General features: G+C 45.0%; 1 protein-coding gene across 7 annotated transcripts in view; it reads left to right on the plus strand.

Moving 5' to 3' along the window:
* The window catches only part of PLAGL1 (PLAG1 like zinc finger 1), a 48,393-nt gene that overhangs the window by 17,165 nt on the left and 11,446 nt on the right, over positions 1-19,782 (plus strand). For 2 of the 7 annotated variants that reach the window (XM_021693512.1, XM_021693513.1), the window contains exons 2-5: positions 702-775; positions 3,997-4,024; positions 4,947-4,978; positions 9,352-9,425. The gene's annotated coding sequence lies outside the window, so the exon portion shown is untranslated. Of the gene's footprint in view, positions 1-701; positions 776-3,996; positions 4,025-4,946; positions 4,979-5,141; positions 5,250-9,278; positions 9,426-19,782 lie in introns of those variants that run through there. The other 5 variants (XM_044917488.1, XM_044917487.1, XM_044917490.1 and 2 more) reach the window with 5 other exon arrangements.

Raw genomic sequence — 19,782 nt, forward strand, 5'->3', positions numbered from 1 at the left:
TAAAGATTTTATTTATTTATTTGAGACAGAGAGAATGAGAGAGAGCACATGAGAGGGGGGAGGGTCAGAGGGAGAAGCAGACTCCCCGCCGAGCAGGGAGCCCGATGCGGGACTCGATCCCGGGACTCCAGGATCATGACCTGAGCCGAAGGCAGTCGCTTAACCAACTGAGCCACCCAGGCGCCCTCGTGTTTGACACTTTTTAAAAGGTTCTGATGATCCACCTAATTTCTGCCTGAAGCTGTGAGGTATTTGTACTTGAATTGGGATCTCTGGAAAATAACTGCAAGTACGTGAGGGCTCCTTGCTTCCCAGGCACGCGTGTGAAGCCCTTCACTCAAATTAATTCATTTAATCCTCAAAAGGCTCTTGTGCTGTAGGTACAATTACTGTCTTCCGAGAGAGACCAAACAAACTGTGAGAGGTTTCTAAGTGGCTCCAGGGCGCACCTGGATTTGAATCTGGTGTCCCATGCCCTTCACCACATCATTGCACAGCCTCTCCCCAAGGAAGGCTGCCGTCAGACCTTGAAGGCGGGTTTCTGGAATGTGGGATATGGCAGTAGGGCATGCTGATGAGGAGAACTTTTTGATCTTGGCATTCCTGAACTCATTCTGTATATCAGTGTCTACTTAGGGAGCGTGGATGTGGTTTTTCTCTCTTTTTTTAACCTTTTGATTCTCCTCCCCCCCCCCCCCCAGGATTGCTCTCACGTCTGATGTGGCCTCTGTCTCACGTCACATCTAACACTCCTCTGTACCTCAGACTGACAAAAGTAAGTATGTCTCTGCTAAGCCGGCGGACTTCTGCCCCATCTGCTCTCCCGCGCTCAGTCGCGAGTCTGTATTCTTGTTCTTTCCTCTGGTACGGCACACTCCAAAGCCCTCCACCTTTCCCACAGTAGAGGGGGTTATGTTCCAGAAAATGCTCACTCTCAGAGAATTTGCACTTGAGGAACTTCAGGCTTTGAAGGAAGAATAGGGTTGAGGGATACAAAAGCCTATTTTTCACTCTTTAGAAAACATCAAGAGAATATGCGAAGAACTGTCATTGATATTTATATCCATTTAGAAATAAGGGATATTATACAACTGATTTTTATTTATCATAACTTGCTTACTGGAAATTTGTGGTCTCCCTCTCTTACATTTTAAAAAGATCTTAAAAACAGATAAATAAATACTAAGGGAAAATTTGGGGGTTTTATCCTGCATTTAGAATCATAGTGAGTCTGTTGTATATGTTACAATTCAGTTTCTAAATCATGCTCTTAAAACCATAATATGAGGTGATTCTCAATTTGTATCTGTTCTGTCCAAATTTCCTAAAGTTATGAAATGGGGAAATAAGTGGGCCTCTAAATCCAGTGTTTATCTGAGAGAACTTATGGTCGGCAGGATCCTCAATATTTATCAGAAGTTTTTATTTCTGATCATTTTCCACCATACATATGGAGATTATAATTTGTTTTAACCACCTATTTCAAAATAGCAACCTCTAATTCCAGCCTTATATTTCATATCCAACGTTTTGGTGTTTTTTTTTTTTTTTTCCCTTCCCCTGTAACATGTATTAGTTCTCTGTTTAAGACGCCCCTGCCTTCCTCACCTAACGCTATCCTCCCCCTGTTTTGGAGCTTCAGTGCTTACAGTGTTGCTTAACCACAGTTCTTAGCCTCTCTCCACACTTTTTTTTTTTTTTTTTTAAAAATTCCTTTACCCTAAATTGCCATATTTTTTTTTATTCCAGTGTTCTGTGTAAGTTTTCTTATATTACATCTTACACTTGGATTTTTTTTTTTCCTAAGCCTCTCACTAGATAAGTCACTTCCCAATTTATTTTGCTCTGGGGGCTGACTTCTGGAAGGTTATTCACAGCTGCCCGAGGTGGAAAGCCGGAGTGAAGAGGATATTAGATATAAGGGGGTGTGTGTTTAAATTTCTGTTCTCCAAGTGATTCTAACTGAAACTAGTCCACTTCCCCAACAACACATTCAAAAGAAAAATTTAGCAAAATCCAAAAATGCCACGATCACTTCTGTATGTCATTTAGGTCACTTTATGATACCTGTAAGACCAGTTCGTGCCAGGCACCATTGTAATTGTTTTCTCAAGTTAAACATGATATGGCCATGTGAAGCACAGCAATAGTATTACACTGTTTAAGAAGTTAGGAATCTTTCAAATACATGACATACAAAACTTTTGAAGCATGCAGGAAATAATAGAAATTTCTTTCACAAGCACATATTAATATGCAAATGAAATCGTGCCATGATGATCCGAATTAAAGATTATGGAAGTGAATCAATCATGTATGCTCTGTCACGTATATCATACTCTGAAACAGGTTATTAGTGTTTTCTAATTGGGAACTTACCCAGCCTGTAAAGTTGTTCTTGATACTTATTAACAGGCTACATCTACTTTGCATGTATACTTTAGACCCTGTAGCATTGTGCTTCTGTATGTACATCTGTAATGTATAATCTTGTAACAGCCCTGCAAAGATCTATGTCCCCGTAAAGGGAAGCCAGGGAACTTTCCTGAGATGGCATACCGGGCAAGAAGCAGAGCCAGTATTCAAACCCGGACCCGCCTGACTCCAAAGCCAGGGATCTTTCTGCTCTACCACACCATTTTTCTAGATTGTATCTAGACAAGTACTATCATTTGGTCGACGTTTTTTTGAACTAACTGTAGAAACACAAGCTAGTGTTAAGTAGAGTATGCTGCTGACACGGTAGAATAAGACAGAGTAAAACACGTTGTTTTATATACACTTCTGCCTAAGAAAAGTTTATCATTAAAATGTCTTTATTAAAAAAAAAAAGTCTTTATTTTCTGACTCCCTGAACAAACAAAAGGCCAAAATGAAGGCAGTTTAGAGATGAAGGGAGTGGGGGGGGGGGGGGGGGGGCTGTTCATAATATAGGATAGTATTGAATATTGTTAAAGTTAGTAAATTAAGCACATTTCTCTATCAGCATGTTTAAAATAGCACTAGGAGCTATGCATGTTTATACTATAACGAAGTGTACTTTATTTGGGGAATCATTTAATTGATCCATTATGTGGCATTTACCAAGGTAATTTTTTCCTTTTTGTTTGAGCACAGGAATTAAAAGTGATTCATAAAACAGACACCCGCACAATCAACATAAAATAAATTAGAACCACATTAAGATGATCATCATTTTATGTTGCCCTGTATCCTCAACTCCGTAAGAGTGTTGTGAGTTCTGGTTCAGGGAAGATTTAGAACTCCCTGTGAACAGTTCATTTTATGGAGAAACTTCAGGGTGCAGTTATTGCATTTATTCTTTTTGTGCACATTTTTTGGGTGGTTTCTGGGGGGTTTTTTCCCCCCAAAGTTACTACGATTATATTGATTTTAATGTATACGCTGGATTAGTCCGGGAGCATAATCTTTACGTCTGCTGTCTGAGGTCTCTTTCTGTAACATAAACCTGAGCGCATTGCTCTCCTGATGACAAACTTTCAGTGGTTCTGATGAGTCAGGACTCTTGGTTGCCACTGACAGAAACTCATGGGACTGCGGAAGAATCCCCAACAGCCAAGTGACAGGAGCGTATTTGCATGTTAGAAGAATCCCTCTGACAGAAGCACTGTGATTAGAATGAAGGGGAGCCACTCCAAAAAAAAAAAAACCAAAAACAGAGACCGAGGAGCCAGAATGGACCTCAGTCTCCACTATGTAGAAATGTCCCTTGGCCCTGACCTCACTGATTCAAGCTCTTTACTCACCAGGCTGGGAGTAGGTTTAAGGGAAGCCACGTGAAAATTGAATTTGGGCCAATAAAATGGGCTCGTCTTCCATCCTCTGGCACACCTCTCCACCCTTTTCCTAGCAAGTTTCTAGGCACCACAGATTGGAGAGTAGTCCCCTGCACATCGTTGCCCATGTTGGGTGATGAAGGTTAGGGACAGGCCATGGGAACGTTCACGAGCTGCTTGCTTCTCTCTTCCCTTCCAGGCCTCACCTATCTGGCGTGAGCAGGGAAGTAAGTATCAACAGAGGCCAGATCCTTGTGAGGCCAGAGTGGCCCCACACTGTGGTTGCTTTGCTTTCCCACACCTCTGCCTGCTTGCTCAACACACCCTTGCTTCCATGTTTACCGTCTATGAGTTCTCTTCTCGAGTCCAGTTTCCTACGGAATCCTCATCTTCCCAACAACCACAGCTGGGAGAGCCTTAGCCCGCTCTGCCTCTGTGACAGGGCACTTGCTCCCCGGGGAAATCCTCCCCCACGCTCCAGTTCCACCATCCTCCTGGAGGTACCCCACTTGCCGGGCAGACTGGGGGCCTGGGTGGCTGGAAAACGGGGTTCCCTGGTTGCTGATTCTCATCAGTCTGAAGTTCTTCTGGCCAGGGCCCGCTGTTCTGAAAATTCTGATCTCTGCAGGATGGCTGATACAGCTGGGCTTGTCTGGAAACCTCTCTCGTTTTTGTCAGGGCTCTCAGAAGCCTCTCCCGAAGGCCTCCGACATTCAGCCACAGGACTGAAATGGAGTCTGCTTTGAGGATGTGTGACTGGCCTCAAAGTCTGAACCCCTCTTCGATGTTTCATTTGGGGCCACAAGTACCTACCATTACTGCAACATCTTTGAATGAACACATTTGTCACACGAAGGGCTTACATCCGCTCTCCTAGGGTAGGACTCTCCTCTGCCCCGAGCTGCTCAGTTTGCTGCACACACTCATTTCCATCGGATGCAAATGGGCCGTCCCTCTCCCTGTCCCAGCTTGCTGCCCTGTGAGTCCGGGCCAGGCTTGGGAAGCAGGGGTGTCCTGTGCCTGCGCCCGGCGGCACTGGCCTCCCTCTCTCCTCTTCCGGCTCGACGTCCTTACTTCTTTGGCTTTTAAGCAATTCACAGTGTAAGATGAAGGCCTTAAAGACCACTTTCTCTGCCTCTCCCTTTCTAGGTATTTGCATAGGAATCAGAGGAGTTAATCTTGTGAGTAAACTCTCCACATCACGGGTTTCCTTCCTTCCTCCTCTGTCTGCCCGGGGGCTGTGAGCACAGGACTGCCCCCAGGTCACCAGTGCCTCTGCAGAGACCACGCTCCTCTCTGCGGCAGGGGGTCGCTGTTTTTGAAGAACAGTCTGGCTCCAGTTGTAGCAGTTGAGGCTAGTCGGTAGCACAGATGCATATGGCACATGAGGCTAAGGTTCTTGGCACCTTCCGGAGCACCCCCCCAAGTCTGAACCTCACCACACAACTTCAGGTATGCAGGAAGTCTTCCTTTTTTATTCCCTGTAACTAATTCAGAGTCCAGCCCCCATTCAGCTAACCTACAGGGAAATTTCATTTCGTCTCTGTCATTTTTAAGTGTCTCCCTTTCCCTCACGGGGTGTGTCCTGGAACCCAGAGATTTCCATGGCACCTGCTAGGTGAGGGACTGGCTCGGACCTTCTGTGTGTCACGGCAGCGGGCTCTGCGGCTCTCTGCCTCAGGCCCACGAGCAGAGGCTGGGAACCTTGCCCTGGGTCGGGGTCTCCCTGAGCTCAGCGCACACCCTGTCCTCCCGAGGGCTCTGCCCACTACCCTGGGGAAGAGAGCTGTGCAGGGGCCACGGCGCGAGAGGCTCTTTCTCTCACCTTCGTGTGTGCCCTCTCCTGCCGTCTCGGGATCTGGGCAGAATCTCCTCATTGGGTTTGGAGGTTAACAAAGACAGCCTGCCTCTGTCGTCATCTGGGCTAAAACACAAGGAATGACAAAAGCCTGCCACCTGTTTTAAATGAGCTAGAAAGAAAAGCCGTTGGGAGGACAGACAAAGCAGAATTCCGGAGTCATCCTGCCCTGCTGATTTGGAGGCTGTAATGAAGGCAAAACATGGTCCACACAGTGGTAACTATGGAAATTAAGGAGACACATTTGAGAGACAGGAAGCTCACAGAATCTGTATAGCTTAGTGAGTGGGAAAAATCTAGGATGACTCCAGAGTTTCTGACTTGGGAGAGTCTGGGAAGTGACGCAGTCAAGAGACTGCCCTGTTGATAATGTGGACTCTCATACCATGTGCTCCGGAAGCCAGCCCCACTGTCTGCTGGTCACGTGCCCATGGGCAAAGTAGTGCGACTTCTAAGCCTCAGTTTCCCCATCATAAAATGAGGCTAATAGCTCTTACTCATATGGTTGTTAAGGGCGTGTTAAGTGATTAAAATGGCCACGACCTGTGAGCATCCAGGAAATGTTAGCTCTTAGTACCTAGTGGTGCCAGTACCTAAAACTGGTAATGCTGGAGGGGCCCCTGCTTTAGAACAGGCGACCTTCAGGGCCGTGAGATCTCCAGGCTGAGAGGTGGTAGGTGGATTCATCTGGAACTTTAAAGTTCAGGATTGAAGACGGAGATTTGGGAGGCCTCTGACTTCAAGGAGGAGTTGAAACCCTGGGTTGTGAGTGGGGGTCCCCCAGCAATTGTGCATGAACGTAGAGGGCCAGGTGTCAGGCCCACACATCTATTCAAATTCTGAGGGACCCTTTGCAACTCGCTCCTCCGTGCCATCTTTAAACTGACTTTGTTGTTTTGAGATAAATATGAATGTCCCATTCAGGGTCTCTACTTCCGGAGGTATAATTTCATTGTTTACTCAGCGAAATAAGAGTGGGTTGTCTGTTATCTCCCATATTGGGTGGGCTCCTTTCTATCTGGAATTACAGTCTTTAGAAAATAAAATTAAAAAAAAAAAAACCTATTTGAAAAGCTTTTCAAACACAAACCTTGCACATCTTCAATCTAGAGGAGTCTTTCACTGAAAACTAAGGCAGAAATCCCAGCGTTTGGGGCTTGCCCAATTCTTTCCCACTCAGATCATGAGAAATAAAAAAGTCAGTTTGAAGAATTGACTTAAGAAAATTCGGGAGTAGCCAGAAGTGAGTGAGCTGAAACTGGAGGGAAATCCCTTTGTTTAATTTGGGTTTCAGTGCATGCTCAGCAGGCAGCTAAACCAGTACATTCATAGAGAAAAGGGCACGTTCTTAAATGCGGCTCCCAGAAGCAAATGCCTAGAAAGACGTACTGTGCCAGCAAAAATGCATTCTAGAAACCGTATGCTCTAGATTCAAGAGGTTTTACTGTTTGTAAAGTCATCAGTGAGTAAGCAGACATAAACAGATTATCCCCCCCCATATTTTCCCTTTTATTTAAAACAATTAACTCTAATCTGTTTACTGTGTGCCAATCCCCATTCCTAGAAAAATGTGACTTTTCATGCTACTCTGGAGCTCAGAAATATGTATATTTAGGAATGTTTAATGTTATAGGGTCATTTTTACCATATACATATATGTATATGGTAAAGATTATATATTTTATATATATCTTTGAAAGATTAAAACCTTTTCTCTGATTTTGAAGTCTGAATTTTGACCTGAAATGCAGTCTGCGAATAGCATCCTGTCAGATGTATTTTTTTTCCGTCTCTTCTCTGCTTGATTACATTGTTGCACCCTGCACACGGTTTTCCCCAGGGCCACGCATGCTTCCAGGTTCTCTGCTGCATTGTTAACTATGTGAGCGTTACTGGTCGGAGATGGCAGGTGGGAGAGACAGAGGAACTTGGCCTCCTCCCTGCCAGACTTCTCCTCTTTCACTGGGGCTGCTTACATTGAACAGCTGAAGAATAAGCTCCTGTGTGAGCCCTCGGAGGCCAAGGAGTATTGTTGGATTCAGAAAGGAATCGCTTTCTTTTAGTGATAATTTGAATATTTTGACAATGAAACTAAGCTACTCCACTGCCTGGTTTGCGTACCTCATGTCATGTGCACCCTTGCTCGTGAAGCAGGAGAGAGCTCCCGCCTCTCTGAATTCACAAATTGGTATTGTCCATTGGTGAGATGGGTAGGAGCAAAGGAAGAATCATCCAGAAGAATTTTACTCTCTTGGCTCAGTGTTTTTTAAAGTTCTTTTTAAAAAAAAAAAAAAAAAAACATACAGGCCTTTGGAGGCTACCCAATTAAAGCACCATGATAAACGTTGGGTATTTGGAGAAGAGAGAGGGGCCATGAGATGATTTGTGAGGTGTTTATACATGCAAAACAAACTCTCTTGATGATTCAGAGATCCTACTTACCTCCAGTTTTAACCTTCCAGGCTTTTTCCTGAATTGTGATGGGTTATTTTAAAAATCTAGTTGTCTAAAAATGATCTTAATTTTTCCATTTTTAACTTAAAAGGATGTTCTCCTACCAAATAAATGGGCATAGCCTTTTTTGATCAAACTAAGAGGAGGACACGGGCAACCAAGTGAATAAATCACATAGGTGAGATCTGATTGGCTTTGTTTCATAATAGAGTTATCTTTGTGCTGGTTAAGAAAATCCTAAAAAGCTTTCCCCTGTGAGGACTGACTGGTTGGAATAGTCCTAAATTGGAAGAGGCCAAGTTTTATAATTAATTGGTGAGCAGAGATAGTGGTTTCCGCATGCTCACCAGGGATCAGTGATGCAGAGCTGGCTGCAGGCTGCGCTCTGGAAGGCTTGGTGAAAACCTAGACTGTCAGGGCCAGAGTGACGTGATGTCAGTCTGTGCGGCTTTGCACTGTGGCCTAGGAATCTGTATTTTAAAAAGATTTCTCTGGCAATTCTAGTGCATAGCCAGCTTCGGTGACCACTGAACTGTGTGTTCAATTTAGAGACCTCAGCCTTTTTCCCCAGCACATCTGGTGAATCTATATGTTTATTTGAAGCTCTTGTTGAAAATGAATGCCTACTGGTTATTGCTGACTTTTTTCAATTCAGAATTTGTTTCAGGTTCTGTCATTGCATAGATTTGCATACCTGTTTTATGGTATTCTAATACTGTTGATTTAAAAAAAAATACCATTTCTTCTGCGTGCTATTTTGAATATTTTATGTAAACAGTTTCATGGTTCCCTCCACCCCCCACTTGGCAGAAAGCAGGGGAAAACTTCAGGGTTTTTCTAATCCAGTTGCAAGTAGGACAAAAGATGTAATATAAATACTTAAAGATCTCCTTGTGCAAGATGACATTGGATTGAAAATCCTTTAAGTTACAGCATTATGAACTTTATCATACTTTTTAAATATATCAGATGATCTAAATGTTTAAGACTTTGGCCATCTGGTAGATTGGAGACATTTAAAAATTAACGGTGGTGTGGCTATTGAGGTGTCCTACCACAGGATCCTAAAGTTTAAAACTGGTCTGTCGTCTATGAAAATGCATGGAAAGGGCAGTCAGAAATCTGTAGACGTGATCAGGTGTGTGTATGTGCTCCTGAAGGGAAGCCCAAGCTGCAGCCTGGTTGGGGGGGGAGGCTTCCCTAGCTTCATTCACTGAAGATGTGCAAGATCTCTTCCTACAGGTTTGAATCCTCAGACAAGCTCCTGAGAGGACTCCACGACCATCCGGAAGCTGGTGTTTCCTGTCGCCGAGCAGGTATGCAAACAGTGGTAGCCTCTTCAAATTCTGTCTGTCTGGGCGTGTGTATTAACCATTGACTTGGAAGCACATAGTACAATTAGTCAAGGATGTGCAGGAGCCTCCAGGTCCTTCACCAAGGTTCTAGTGGAGAAGAAATACATTCTCCCTTCAAACTGCCAAATATCTTCGAGCAGCAATCTTCTAACCTTTCCTTTTTGCCAAAGCATGCATGTGCTGTACAGCCCAGGGAATCAGATGCTGCCACTGGCAACCTGTCCTGTCCTCTGCCGGCCCCCACCCACAGCCAGAGACACAGCGGCCGCTCTGTGGCATTCTCTGCAGACTTCCCTGTCAGATCAAATGTTCTCAAGCCGCCCCTGGCCTAACTGGTGTGCCCGAGCTGTGTCAGGGGCTTCCCCCTCTTTGAGGCACATGCTCGCTGACCGGCCTGAGGAAGATGCTGGTCACATACGGGTTGTCTCAGATTCCGAGGCTGTATTTGGAGATACTGTAGTAAAAGCCAAAGCCTGGAGCTGGTGTGGTGTGACTGGGAAAGATGGCAGGGTGTGGGTGGGAAGAGCCCTCAGCTCAGAGCACCCGGGTTTGGCCCCTGCTTGTCGTCAGCTCATGACCAGTAATGCTGTCACTGGACGCGGACCCTTGCGGGCACCCACTGTGCGCCGGGCACTCTGCTGCGAATGGAACAGCCCCTGCAGCGTCTCCTCAGTCAGGGCCTGTGGGCAGGGAATGTCAGTCTCCGCACCTCAGTCTCCTCATCTGTCAGATGGGGATGAAGATGCCCTTCTCTCTAATGGGGCCTCAGAGGGCTTAATGAGTCTGACGGAAATAGACTGTCATTTTGCTAAATATTTGGGTGCCCTTTGAAATATAATCGGACTAAAAAATATTTTGACGTATGGGCCAAGACATTGAAATTCATTCCAACATGGCCAGTATATCTAGTCAGAACGGAGAAAGACCCTCGCAGCTCCAGGTAGGCAGGGGAGCGGGAATCTTGCCCTTGTGTCTTCTGTTTCCCATGTGATGGACGCTGGAAGGCTAGGCATGATAACCAGGAAGAGCCTGGAATGTGTCAGTGCCGGGTTGCTGGCGAGGCTGGTAGGGGGGTGGCTTCCACACCAGGCCGCGTGGGTCTCAGGAGCTGCGCTGGACAAGCCCAGGCAGGGTGGCCAGTCCAGCCAGGCGCCCGGCGAGCCGGAAAGGAGGCGCGGCTTGGGACATCGCTACAGGTTACTGGGAAGGAGCAGCAAGCATGTGGCAGGGGAAGTTGGGCTCATTGTAAGCAAGGTGCCTGGCCTCGGGGGGCGCCGGGAGCACAGCCCCGCACTGAGAAGCCGGGGATGGGCTGCAGGGGGGACCACACATGTGGATGGCCAGGACAGCTCCTTAGAGAGTTCACATTCCTCCCCATTGAGCTGGGTATGATTGTAATGGTTTGTTAAACAAACAAAGGACCTAAAGCTGTGAATGGGGGGAGAGAAAAGACTTAAGGTGAAAAGGAGAGGCAGCCCTGCTTGCCAGCGCCCCTCTCTTCTGAAGCTTTCGCCCCCCGCCCCCCCGTTTCCCCCGACATTCCTTTCTCCCTTTCAGGGAAGCCAATGCAGGAACTGGGACGAGTTGCCTTGTCTCTCCAGTGCCCTTGCCTTTGAAAATGGAAACTGATGAAATGCATAGCATCTTAAAAAGAAAAAAAAAAAAATAACAACTGGGGTCATTTTCAAGGACCAGTGATAAATACCTTTATATTTCAATTTAAGTATTTCTGGATGAACCATTTGGTCAGCATCATTTGACTCTATTGGATGTGGCATGGAAAGGCAAAGAGAACATTCTCGCTCTGACATTGGGTAGTCATTTATCTGATAGATAGGGCGTGTGCCCTCCGAGGTGGGCCGCCGTGCTTCCAGAAGCAGGGGACTGAGCGTTGGAACAGGCGCAGCGATTTTACCTTTTTCTCTTAAGTGTGTACACAGTTCAGAGTAAAGTGAGTTCTGGAAGCTCATTTGTTGAAAAAGCTTAGGGGGAAAAAAGAGTCAGTTGTCATTTACCAATTGCCAATTATATCCGTGTCCACTTGAGTAATCAGATTTTGGATCTGAGGCTCACTGCGTGTAAAAAAGAACCACGTAGAGTTTCAGGACAGTACTTTTAAACCTGCGGTTCCCTCAGGGAGTTGTCCATGGGGGAGATGGGTAAGTGAGTACTTGTCACTTTTTTCCTGTGTAAAGGAATCTGTTGATGGACGCGTCCTCGCTGTCACTGGCCCCCCCCGCGCCCTCTGGGACAGCCCCGCCTCCTCTCCAGGCCCATCTCCTGCGCCTCCCCTTAGCCTCCACTTGCCTTCCAGCCGGCTTTGCCCACGGGACGCCGCAGGCCGCCCTATGCACTGCGTGTCATCCGTTCCCCCCCCCCCCCCCGCCCACAGGCCCCCTCACCCACCTGCTGCACGCCCAGCCTCGCCTCAGTGGCCAGTGTCAGATTTTCAGACAGGAAGAACAGAAGTCCTCTCTCATTCTGCCACCCAGAGATACTTTGCTGACCTAGTGTTCTCTGTTTGCAGGCCTTGATTTATTTAGAGATACTGTTGTTTCAGAATCAAACAGTCCATCGAAGTCTTGAGCATCTTTTCCAGACCTCCTGTAGCTTTTATGTTTCCCTCAAGAGATTTTTAACTCATGACCTGGCTTCCTGTCATCAGGGTGACTAGAATGCTTTTCTTTTTTTTTTTTTTTTCTCAGTGTGAGCCTTTACCCTCACACACTTCCTGGGAAGGGACCAGGCTTTTCTTTTCCCTAGAATGGTAACCGTATTAGGACAATAGGCCCTGCCGCTAATTAGGTAAGTTTTGGTCGCTGGCGCCCTACTCTTAGGGCCCCGGGAACAGAGATCACTGGCTGTCAGCGAGAGAAGCATAGCCTGAAAGGGCCTAAAGGCCAGTGGCACAGGGTTTGTTGGGAGGGAGGAGGGGGATCTCGTTTCAGCCGTCACAGAAGGATAGTCCCATCACTGACTTCATGACTAGAAGATCTCCTTATACCAGAGGCTCTCGTGTGGGTTTCGGGATGGCTGTCTGCCCCTCACGCCCCCCGTGCTACCTGGGGGCCAGGAATGGTCCCCGGGAGACCAGATCTGTTCCGTCTCCACTTGAGAACCAGCCCTGGACTTCACACTTGCCTCTCTGGATGCACATGCCTGCTTTGCTTGTTTGTGGACATTTGATATTTCTTCCTAAATGTACTTAAAAATATCACGTACATGGTGGGGAGAGGGAATGGAAGCTCTCAGCATCATGCGGGGGGACCCGTTCTGGGGCAAAGGCCAAATCATGAAGGTTCAGGGATATACTGCTTCATTCCACTAGGGTAAGGTGGGTTTTGTTGTAATACTTAAGTAGATTGACTGGAAGCTGGTGTTTCCTGTCGGAGCAGGTATGCAAACAGGGAATCCTGTAGGCCCCAGTTGGGCGAGCCCCTCTGCTTCCACTCTGTCCGGGGTGTGGGGGGCTGCTTACAGACCTGCTTCAGGGACCTGGCTCCCTGGGCAGCAGTCCTTTCCCCTGGGTAGTGTGGCTTCTCTTGGTCTTCTGTGGTCCTTTGAGGCTCATGTTCCTGGGTTTCTGCCTTTTCTGTTGCTTCTTGGGGCTTCCTCTGGTTTCAGTGGACACACAGGCCTAGAGGCGCCCTCTCCTTACTTCTACCTCTTCTCCTCCCACCTTCCTCACCCCAGTCCATATAGACTCCGTGGTTTGCCTTGACTATTAAATCAGTCACATAGATCTTCAGTCCGCTAAACACATTGTGACAAAGAAAGGTTCCCACCTGTAAAAAAAGCCTACTTTCTCCTACTAGATGGGGCAACCAAATAGGGGTTTTGAGCTGCTGGGGTCCTGTTTTATACTGTAACCATCTAGAAATTATTTTGAAACATCCCATTTTTTAAATGCAGATTCTCATTCTGCTTATTTTTATCACCACAGACTTGTCACTACAGTCTTGTACCCAAGAGAAGTAGGGGAATTTAGCAGCAGAAAGCTTCTTCTGCTCTTGGAACCTCTAAGAATTACTTGTCCCCACAAGCCTGCTTCCGCCCTGTTCCGCAAGGCAGAATAGATATCCTAAGGGAAAATCGATTTAGCTACAGCCTGCCATAAAGAAAACAAATTCCTCCTCACCCCCAGGACAACCCACTTTACCAAATGATGCTGGGAAGGACAAACATTGGTGATCAAAGTTGAGCATGTGGGCTTAATGACAGGATCTGAGGCCACCCATGTAGAGCTCCGAGTAACGTACAGAGTAACTTACAGAAGCCAGATTCAGAATGGTGTCCACTTCCCTGTAGCCAAAGGGTTTCATTCGCTGTGTTTGGTCTAGAAAAGAGCCTCAGCTCCTCCTTCATGCCGTCGGTCTCCTCGCTGGCCTCCGTGCCCATTAGGCACCATTAGATTGAAGAGGTCTGAAACTAGTGCCCGCCTAGGCAGGGTGCATAGACCACACCAGAGCAATGCAGAGAGCATTAGCAGGGCCCCTGCGCAAGGATAAGAGGTCAAAAACGAAGCTCCCCATGCGCATGTTTGGGTGGACTTTTCTTCTGGGACTCCTCCTTCCTTTCCTTCACCACCACCACAGACACCTCTTTCCTGTGACCTAACCTAAATCCTAATCTAACTAGTCTGTTTACCAAGTGTCCTTTCAGCCTGCCCTCTCTTCCTTCCAGGTCACTGTTACCTCTTTGGGGATGTGGCAGAAGCCAGGATGATCTTGCTACCTCTGGTCTCACCACTCTCTGGTATATCTTCCACATCTCTGCCGTAATTATTGTCGCAAAGTATGATCTGATGACAAGTCTGGTGCTTATTAATAATGAGTTCCTGTTGCCCAGTGCCTTGGTATCAGTCCTGGGTTTTCCTTGCTTCTTGTGGTTTGGCTCTTCTCCATTTTCTTGATAGATTCCTATGCTTATGTCCTTCCCAGTGTTTCTTCCCATTCTTGTGGAGACAGTGCCAGCCTTGACTAAATAGATTGGTCAATCTACTTAAGTATTAGAACAAAACCCACCTTACCCTAGTGGAATGAAGCAGTATATCCCTGAACCTTCATGATTTGGCCTTTGCCTCCCTTTCTGGCCTGTTTGTCCACAGTGCTCCCATATTTGCATCAGATTCCAGTCATACTGAACTACTTATTTTCAAGTGTCCTAGGTTGATTCATTCCCTTGGCCTGAAATAGACCACCTCCCCACTTAAGCACTTGGTAAACTTTCAGGCTCAGCTTTAACTTTGGCTTCTCCATGAAACCTCTCTTGATCTTTCAGTCAAGAGATGATCATGACTTAGACAACTGTGTTCTTTATCCACCTTGAATTCTGATAATTATTTTCACTTTTTTTTTTTAAAGATTTATTTATTTGAGAGAGAGAATGAGAGAGAGAGCACATGAGAGGGGGGAAGGTCAGAGGGAGAAGCAGACTCCCCGCTGAGCAGGGAGCCCGATGTGGGACTCGATCCTGGGACTCCAGGATCATGACCTGAGCCGAAGGCAGTCGCTTAACCAACTGAGCCACCCAGGCGCCCCTATTTTCACTTTTTATCAGGCATAAATCTTTGTAGAGTGTTAATCCCTAAGGAAGAACATCTTTGAATGTCTGTCCATGACTCCAGTCTTGTATATTGTCTCTCTCACTCTCACAAGGCATTATTTGGTTTTGCCTTTCTAATATTTTGCCGATGTGGTTGGTTTAAAAATTGAATTTCATTCCAGTGTGTTTTTGTGGGTGGGTGGATGGCTGTTAAAAAATAAAACAGAAAATGTCAGATGTGGTAAGTATGTGACAAAAGGAAAAAAAAAAAGGGCAGTCCCATGGAGTAGAAAAGTATAAGGAAATTGTTTTAATGATGGACCAAGAAATCTCACCTGGATAAATTGTGCATATTTTCGTTTGTATATTAGTTATCTGAGCTCCCCCTTCTGTGAAATGTTTTTTTATTTTTTATTCTTGCCTGAAGTTTTAAAGTTTGGTTTTAAACATTAAGCCTGTAATCTGTCTAGAATTTTTAATATGGTGCATGATGGGAATCCAATTTCCTTATTTTCCACATGGATAAGCAATTATTAAGTAGTCTATTCTCTCCCCAGTGATTGCTGTCCAAACCCTGTCATATATTGTTTCCATACAAGGGTGGGTCTGTTTCTTGGCTATTCATTCTACTCGATTGGTCCACTTGTCTAATCCTGTGCCTTAGTATGTCATACTGCATTAATTATGGTAGCTTTAAAAACAAAAACCTTATCCATTATCTCTTACCTTTTTCTTTGGGAGATACCATGGTCTGTTTGTATGATGATGAGTATGATCCAGTAGGCTAGGAAGTTCTTGGCTCTTCTTGGACTTTTCCATAAAAAATTTAGAATGATCAGGGTTCTAATGAAGAACCTGTTGAATTTTTGCTAGCACTTCACTGAATTAGTATATAAATATTTTATATATATATTTAAATATATATATTTATAATTTGTTTGCTGGCATTTAGAAATACAGTTGATTTTGTATTTTGATTTTTATAACTAAGTATCTTGCCGAACTTTCTATTATTCTGTGTGTGGATTCTTTGGAGTTCTGTGTAGACAGTCATCTATAAATAAAGATCTGTTCCTTTCCAATTTTATATCTTTCATCTCTTTATAGCTTTACTGTAGGTCCATTCTAGTACAAATGTTTAACAAGGTGCAGTATTTAATAGGTACCTTTATCATATGATGAAGATAGTAAGCTGTTTCATTACCTTAAAAATAATCTCCTCTTTTCTGTTTTTTGTCTAACTGCATTTTTTGACCATTTAAGCTTTGAATGATTTTATTGTTAGTCTCTGGGTTATATTAGCTGGTTTATAAAGGGTTGCTTCATGGTGTTAATCACTAGTGAACATCAGGAGGAGCAAACACATAAAATTAGCAGGTGCCCTCAAAAGAAGCCACATTGGCAAACATAAAGTTGCCTAAGAATCATCAGATGAGTTTCCGTAGATTCTCAGATGCTCCCCCAGCAAGTGTGACTCAAATCCCTGCCCCTGGGTCTTGCCCTTGCTACTGCCTTTTCTGTTGTTTTCTTGAAAATATCTGTGTGTGTACGTATGTGTTTTATAGTTCTTTTAGGGATCTCTCTCTTTCGTATTTATAGTTGTTTATTTATAGGAGTTTTCTTTTCCCCATAGAGTCGTCATCATCTTTATCCTAACTGCTTTTTTCTATTTATTGTGTGTCAGTTTTTCTTATTAGATGCTTTCTTCTGATTTCTGGTGATCCTCAGCTGTCTGCTGATTTATGAGTGGAGCCATTAAAAGGCTGATGGAAGCTTTGTATACTTAAATAGGGCTTGTTGTGGGTTAATGCAGGTAAACCTGGGGACTGCCATTTGTCTTTGTAATCAGTTTTCTCTTGGGCTGCTCAGCTTTCCCAGAGAAGACTCCTTCAGTCTCCTGGAGGGGATGGGCCTGATCACCAGTGTTCCGATAGCCAGACAGGGCAAGTGTGCAGACTTCCACTGAAGTCCCTTGTTTCAGCAGAGTGCACCACCCTCAGACCCTCTACCGGGAGGGGGTCAGAGGGCTGCATGCTTCACCAGCAGACATTCCCACTCTTTCTGTTCTTATACCCACTCTCACCTCCTCTCCAGAGTTACCTAGTGCCCACATTTCTGAGTCTCTTGATGGGTTCCGCAGGGTAAATCAGGTTGCCCCATAGCTTTTCATTACTGGCTTAGGTTTGAGCTTTCTGAGGAGAGCAAAGCCAGTTATTACTTGTTTCCCTGCTTTCCAGCTCCCAGCATTTTGTTGCAGTTTTCTCCTCTTCTGTTATCTTTGGCAGTGTTTTTGAAAAATCTCATTAATACTGTTTTAGTAGAGTTCAGGAGAGACTAGAGCCACACACTTAATTCAATTTGCCATCTTTAACTAGATCTTACTCAACTATCTGCAAATAGAAAGTTCGCACCCTGTCCTTACTGACATTTTCTGTCTAGTGCATAGATTTGATGTTCTAAAACTGTGGTGTAATCAACCAGAGAGCTTTCTCATTACTTTGCTCTCTGAATATTAGATACATAAGTCACTTTGGCTTTCTTGTTTATTTTAGGCCTTGTTTCCAAGAAAATAAGCTTAGTCACTGAGTTAACAAAGTTAAGTCTCTCAAGGTAACGGTTTAAAAGTCAGCAGGCAGCAAACCTGATTGTTCAGCAGGTGGTGGGGCGACTGCTCCAGGTGGCGGGTGGCGACCCCCCAGGGCAAAACACAGGGGCAGTCGGTGCTTCCCGCCACAGAGAACACATGGTCTCAGACGCCTTAAGGTGGAGATGTCTAATAGGCTGTTGAATAAGTAGTTCTGGAGGGAACACAGAACTTTTTGTGGAGGTAGATTTTCACCAAACCAGTTTTGCTCTTTCTAATTTAGCAATGGTTTTCAGTGAGCTACTTCTATCTCCACCACAACCTCCTTAGCCCAAGCCCCCCCGGGTTTCAGCTACACTTTCTAATTGCTTCCTCCCAGGTTCACCATCTCCCCAAGCAGACAAAGAGCTCATTCCTCTGCCTGGGAGTGATGGCGAGAAGGAAGAGTTGGCCAGGTGGGCAGGAGTGGCAGGACATTCTAGGAAGGGGCATCGTGTGGAAAACAGAGAGGCGTGACAGAACGTGGCACAGTAAGGAAAGAGCAAGTGGGTTGACCTGCATCTTGGCTGCCTTTGAGCCTTTGTAGGAAAGAGGTGTGCAGACACGGCAGGGTGTCACGCCTTGTGGATCCAGCTTGAGTTCATCCCAGGTGCTGTCAGCTCATGTGTTAGTGGATTTCAGTGATGACATCTTAGTACTTTATTGAGAATAAATACATGCAGACATTTTTCATATAAAAGATTTTCCAAGGTGCTGACAAATGAGCCCCTATGATTTTGAGGGTAGTCTGCCCTTTAGGCAGAAGGCAGACCTGTCTTACATGATAGTTATCATCTGTAGCCATAATTTTTAATCTATTTTTTAAAGTTTTAAATTTTTTATGTGATCTCTGTGCCCACCGTGGGGCTCATACTCAAGACCCTGAGATCAACAGTCGCATGCTATACTGACATGAGCTGGCCAGGTGCCTCCCCCACAGTCATATTTGAAATGAAATTTGTACAAGTTGTTTACTGCTTGAATTTCAGAAGGACATAATTATAGAATCTTTTTTGGTTTTTCTTTAACCTGATAAAATGCAGTGATTAAGACACAAAATATATGGCCCGTGGATTAGGAAATCTCAATGACTTGGTGAACACACTGAGTTAAGAGCACCTAGAGGGTTTGTTTGTTTGTTTTTTTTCTGTTTCCATCTAAGTCAGTGGCCTTTAACCTGTTTGAATCTTGGAATCCTTAGCAAATCTGAAGAAAGCTTTGGTCCCTCTCCTCATAAGAACTCCAATATACATGCCTCCTGATCTTGCACAGAATTTCAGAGAATTCACAGCCACTTACAAACCCCTGCTCTAAGTTAAGAGTGAAAACCTAGCCACGGCCATCTGGTAAGGTACTTATCAAGGCCTCACATCTGTTATCCTCAACCAAGTTAGTCCTGCCCCGTGAGCACCTGTTTTGCTGATTAGACATACACTGAGCCCCAACTTGTCTGCCATACTCGCTCAGATACAATACCTACCAGATTTTACGGTGCTTGTGTGTGGTAAGAAGTAACTATTTAGGGGTTCTGAGAATCATTTTATCTTGCTGATGTTTCTGGATAGTTTTTCTGTTGATATTAGAAACTTGCTACCAAAGTCCTTCAAAGAACTGATACTAAGAGAAGCACCCTCTCTAGAGGGCTCCTAGAGCCAAATAAGCCATGAACTTCCACCTACCCTGCTCCATGATTGGCTGTTTCATATTTTGTGAGTATAAGAAGGAAACAGAAACTGGTTAAACTGGTTTTTAACACATTTCTATAAAAACATTTATATAAAATTTATATAAATTTTTTAACACATTTATATAAAGATAATCCCAAGTTATGGGAGTCTGAGACACAGGAAAATGTTTGGAGCAGAACCTTCTTATCCACAAAGAATGGTGATGAATGGAGTCAAAAAAAGAGCTTAGAGTACCCATGTTAGAGGATTAAAAATGGAAATTCAGTTTCCTCTCAGAAATGGGCCTTGCATTGTGTCACTCGGCACAATGGAAATAGAAGCCAGAAGTTGTAGTTTATTTTGAGAATGTTGTAGAACATTTGTCGTCCCCCATTAGCTGATTGTGTTACGCAGCACTGGGGACATCCTAGAACTACACTTGTGCTCTGACCTCTACCATCGTATACCACCCGCTCTCAGGGAA

The sequence above is a fragment of the Neomonachus schauinslandi genome, chromosome 8 (genome assembly GCF_002201575.2).
Source record: "Neomonachus schauinslandi chromosome 8, ASM220157v2, whole genome shotgun sequence".
Classification (NCBI taxonomy): domain Eukaryota; kingdom Metazoa; phylum Chordata; class Mammalia; order Carnivora; family Phocidae; genus Neomonachus; species Neomonachus schauinslandi.